General features: G+C 36.2%; 1 protein-coding gene across 1 annotated transcript in view; it reads left to right on the top strand.

The window, feature by feature from the left end:
• Positions 1-5,996, top strand: part of LOC135206769 (uncharacterized) — a 44,664-nt gene that overhangs the window by 2,841 nt on the left and 35,827 nt on the right. The gene's annotated exons all lie outside the window — the stretch shown is intronic.

Here is a 5,996-nt window from a genome sequence, read left to right as displayed (position 1 = left end):
ATACATCTGTTATTCATTCATTCATTCATTCATTTAAATTTCTATCATTCATTGCCTAATTTGTTCATTCATCTTTTTCTAATAAAAGATCTCTTCTTTCCATATTTTCAAATGAACACTGTATTTTTTGGATGATTGAATTTCCAGACAGTTGCCCTTTAGGTGGGCTTGTTCATTATGAATACGGTTCATCTTCTGAATAATAATAATAATAATAATAATAATAATAATAATAATAATAATAATAATAATAATAATAATAATGAGTTGAAGGAAAGAAAGACAGTGCTCACCACAAACAGATTCACTCTAAACTAAAAAATAAAATTATATTGTTCCAGGACATGGTAAACTAACAGCCAGGAAATCTGAAGATAGTTGAAAGATGGTATAAGCCATAATTCTGACTATTTTTTCAGGTAGTATTTTGTTACCAAGTGCAGAGAATTAATTGAAGATTATCATCAGAATATTAACTAATGAGAAACAGGAAACTATATATAAGAGACAGTAGATAATAAGAGATAATTATAGAATGTACTCTGTTTCCTATGCTAAAGAAAGAATAATAGTCCAGTATTCCTTTTACTACCAAAAGAGAATCTTAAACCTGCAATTAATAGAGAAAAATGACCCAAGTTAAACAAAATAAAATACAAAAACAAAGACAAATTATGATTTCATAATAAGCTGTCATTCCTAAATCATATAGACAAACATTACTTTCCAAACAAATGTTTTGTCAGCTGCTGATAGAGGATGATGGAGTTTTAACTAGAAATGGTATGGCACCTCTTCAAAACTTTGACTTTGTGACAGACGAAGAATAATGCCTAGGTAACGTCAATCCTCTCTCTCCTCTCTCTCTCCCTCTCGTCTCTCTCCCCTCTGCCCTCTTCTATCTCTTTCTCCTCTCTTCTCTCGCTCTCCTCTCTCTCTCCTCTAATAGGACACATCAATCCTGCAAGAATGATGAATTACAAAGGTTTCAAGGTACCTATTCAAAAGTACTGATACATAATTATAGGTGTGGCATATAGCATAGATATATGATAATATATATATATATATATAATATATATATATATATATTATTATATATATATATATATATATATATATATATATGTGTGTGTATAACTATATATCTGTATTATACATAAAAGTGTATATATTTATGTATGCATGTATGTATATTTCTATATATTTTATATATAATATCTATAATAATTATTTAATAATATGATATATATATATAATTATTATATATTATATAATAATATAGATATTAATAATATTGCGTGTGTATCAAACACTGATGGTGTATGGATGCAAGAGGTTGCAGAGAGAGAGAGAGAGAGAGAGAGAGAGAGAGGCTCTTGACTATTAGTTTAATTTTGTCTCAAAACAACCAAAAGAGAAACCTCAGAGTCCAATATAAGTTAAGAAGGTTTTGGTTACCGATTTTGTATGCGTAGCCGAAGGGTGGGACAAGTTTTATGTAAATTTTACTATTTTTGTGTTTCGAGGTGTTGGGCGTGGGACTGAATTCCGAAGATAGGAGTGTGCGTGTGTTTGTGTGTATGTGGCTAAAAACCACAATAGACTCTCAAGGGACAGTACCAATAAACGTACAAACCATAGGAAACTACAGATAAACACCACCTTACACCTTACACCTTACACCTTACAGTTCGTTCGGGTTGCCCCAGGTCCCTCAGTGTGAGGCACCTCTAATGTCTACCAGAGAGTTGCTAGTACATCTTCCGGTATATTTTGCATCTTCCAATCTTGGATGGTCTGGGATGCAGTTTAGATATTTGTCGAGCTTATTCTTAAACACATCTACGCTCACTCCTGATATATTCCTCAGATGAGCTGGCAACGCATTGAATAGACGCTGCATTATCGATGCTGGTGCGTAGTGGATTAATGTCCTGTGTGCTTTCCTTATTTTTCCTGGTATAGTTTTGGGCACTATTAATCTACCTCTGCTTGCTCTTTCTGATATTTTTAGTTCCATGATATTTTCTGTTATTCCTTCTATCTGTTTCCATGCCTGAATTATCATGTAGCGTTCTCTTCTCCTTTCTAGACTAAATAATTTTAAGGATTGTAGTCTTTCCCAGTAGTCAAGGTCCTTAACTTCTTCTATTCTAGCTGTAAAGGACCTTTGTACACTCTCTATTTGTGCAATATCCTTTTGATAGTGTGGGTACCATATCATATTGCAATATTCAAGTGGACTACGAACATATGTTTTATAAAGCATAATCATGTGTTCAGCTTTTCTTGTTTTGAAGTGCAGTAACAACATTCCCATTTTTTGCTTTACATTTTGCCAAAAGAATTTGCTATTTGATCATTGCATAACATGTTCCTATTCACCATCACACCAAGGTCTTTAACTGCTTCCTTATTTGTGATTGTCTCATTATTAGGTCCCCTATATGCATATAGCTTTCCTTCTCTGTCTCCATAATTTATTGATTCAAATTTATCAGAGTTAAATACCATCCTATTTTCCTCTGCCCAATCATATACTTTGTTAAGGTCTCTTTGTAGAGCGTTCCTATCTTCATCACAAGTAATTTTTCTACTTATTCTTGTGTCATCAGCGAAACTACTCACTACCGAATCCTTAACATTACTGTCTATTGTTCTTCATCATAATAACAAACAGTATTGCAGCTAACACCGTACCTTGTGGCACACCGGATATTACCTTGGTTTCATCCGATTTCTCATCGTTTGCAATAACTATCTGTTTTTCTGTTGTGTAAAAATTCTTTTAACCATCTTCCTACTTTATCTACGATATTGTTTTTTCTAATTTTCTTGTTGCTAATATATTATGGTCTACTTTGTCAAAAGCTTTTGCAAAGTCTAGATAAACCACATCTGTTTCATTTCCGCTTTTCCTATTTTTGAATATGTTCTCACGGTGGACTAACAGGTGTCGGGGAGGCGGGGTGGAAATCTCATTTGCACTGCTGCCCGCCCCCTTACTGTGTTTACATATATGATAATCCTATTTCCATACATCTCTACTCCTTCTTTCCCACCGTTATCCCTACATTAAGGTGTCGGTTGTCTGATGCGCCTTCTCCACTGCCATCTACTAAAGGCATCATCCTCCACCAAACCTCTTCTCTCCATATCTTCCTTCACTTTATCTCGCCATCTAATTTTCATTCTTCCTCTCGATCATCATCCTCTAACAGATTCCTTCACTCCCTCCTCGTCATCCCTCCTCAAAACATGTCCATACCATCTCAATCGTGACTTTCATATTGTCTCTGTAATCTTTACTAAGCCCGCATTTCTTTTTATTTCGTCATTTTCCAATCTCTCAAGCAGCGATATTCCCATAATCCACCTCTGCATTCTCATCTCTATTCTCTCAAGCTTTACGTCCTCTTTTCTTCTCAGAGCCCATTTCTGATCCATACATTAACACAGGTCTGATCACTGTGCTATAGATCTAGGCTTATAGCTTGATCGGCATTTTCTTATCACACAATGCCAGCTACTTCTCTCCACCTTCTCCATGCAGCTTTTATCCAACTGTAACTTAAGCCTCACATCCTCCCTCTTGGCTTAAGGTAGATCCTAAGTATTTAAATTTTTCCACTTGCTTTGTAATCGAGCCTACTGCTCACCAAAACTTCTGTTTTTATTTCACACTCACCTTTAAGCCACCTGTCTCCACAGACTCCTGCCACTCTACAACCCTTCTCTGTAGGTCCTCCTCATTTTCGGCAGTAATCACCAGACCACGGTGTACAACAACTCCCACGGCTCTTCATTCCCGGTCTCTTCACTTAACACATCCATGACCAGCACAAACAAAAATTGGCTTAATGCTGACCCTTGGTGTAATCCAACACTAACTTCAAAGTTTTCTGTTATTACTTTCGTGCTCGTTCTTTGATATATCATCTCGACCAGCCTAACCCACTTTTCTGGGACTTTCCTCTTCCTCAAACACCAAAACATCACTTCTCTTGGGATTCTATCGTATTGCTTTCTCCAGGTCTATAAATGCACAATAGAGCTCCTGGTTTCCCTCTAGCCTCTTTTCCTGTAGCTGTCTTACTATGAAATGGCATCCACCGTCCCTCTTCCTCTAATGCATCCATACTGCTGTTTCCCGATCTTTGCAATCTCTCTTAATCTCTCATCCAGTATCCTCTCTCAAACTTTCAATCATGCTCTGTTAGTTTAATTACCCCCGTAGTTACCAGAATCCATGGCATCTCCCTTCTGCTTATATGTTTGTGCGTGTGATGTAGTGGAAGAAGAATTCTTCTTAAATGTTTCCTGTTGGTAGCGTTAGGCTTTAGATCTTTCGGGAACAACAGTATTTGCATCCACCAAAACAACTATTTCAATCAATTTCAGGTGGAAAATAAACTCATGTTTCCCTAAATGCGTTTTATTATTCTCTTAATGTTTATAAAATTCCACCTTAACTTTGGGAAATTGACTGAGTCTATCTTAAAGGCACTCGCTACTTAAACACTTCCGGTAACTGAACCGAGTCTATATCAAAGGGCAACTTTGAACTTTTAAGTTGGCGGTAATTGTACCGAGTCTATCCCGAAGGCACTTGGGACTTTTATAAGTCGACAGTTGGACTTAGATTCTTTCTTACGTCCCTGGGCACTCGTGAAGAAATTTTATAAGTCCACAATCGTTAAAGAGGCCCGAGTCGCGTCGCTCTCAGTCGCAGCATCATAGACACTCAACACTCCGCTCTGCAATCTCTTGTCCTTATCTGCTCCCGTTCCTTAATACGAAACGCTTTATATGGTCTTTGATAGGTGCCTACTAACTATCTAAGTTCCTTACTTTCGTCTGAAAAGATCTCAAAATTCAATATTATTCACGCTCTACTTTTACAATGCATTTCGATCCCGACTGAATGATGTCATCGTAACGTCTCGTAAGAGGTCACTGTGTGAGGTCAAGATTTCTGCTCGCTATAGTTTCCATTACCCTTCTGACCTTTAATGATTAGTTCGGCCCTACTTTTAACCTTTGCACTTTGATCTTTGCTTAATGCGACACTTAATAACACGTTTAAATGATTATCACTTGTTCTCTATCGTTTTTCGCGTCCTTATTTATCAACTATTCTCTATGTGCCTTCGTCCGTACCTTTAAGATTATCACTCGCTCCTGTTATATAGATTATCACTCGCTCTTGTTATTTATATATATATATATATATATATATATATATATATATATATTATATATATATATATATATATATATACACCATTAGACTCTCCTCCCAGTCCTCTTCCCATATATCTTTTAATAAATCCCGCATCCATTTCTACTGTCAACCTTAAAATTTAAAGAATTTTTAAAATTTATCTTGACTGATATTCATAATATCTATGGTGCATCCCTATGCCGTGGCCGGAGATAATGAGTTAAAAGCCACAGTAATGTATATGGTACTGTATTTTTCCAAAATACAAAAAGGTTAAAAACAGGCAGGTTTCGGCCGTTCGCACAACGGTCCTCTTCAGCCAACACAGTTTTGGCTGAACGGTCGAAATCTCCGTTTTTTAACCTTTTTTGTATTTTGGAAAAATACAGTACCATATACATTACTGTGGCTTTTAACTCGATATTCATATTATGACTGCAACTTCCAATGCCATTCCTTTTCAGTGCGTTATTAGAGTACACAATCCTTTTTTGCCCCTTCCCAGCTGACAGCGTGAGTGTTCTCATTAACATGTGGTATTATTGTACATTTTTGTACATATAGTGAGAACAATCATGCTATCAACTGGGAAGGGGGCATAAGGACAGTTCAGAGGTCTTTTTATTCCTCACACCGCTGGGCTATGGAACACTTTCATCAAAGATGTTCCCAGGCTAGAAAGAACCTCTAAAGATGCAACGCCATTACTACTGGAAAACAATTCTCCTAATATTTTCATAATTTTGCATTTTCGTTTGACTATTAATTT

Source organism: Macrobrachium nipponense, chromosome 31 (genome assembly GCF_015104395.2).
Source record: "Macrobrachium nipponense isolate FS-2020 chromosome 31, ASM1510439v2, whole genome shotgun sequence".
Lineage (NCBI taxonomy): Eukaryota > Metazoa > Arthropoda > Malacostraca > Decapoda > Palaemonidae > Macrobrachium > Macrobrachium nipponense.
This window is presented reverse-complemented; position numbering and strand designations above follow the sequence as displayed.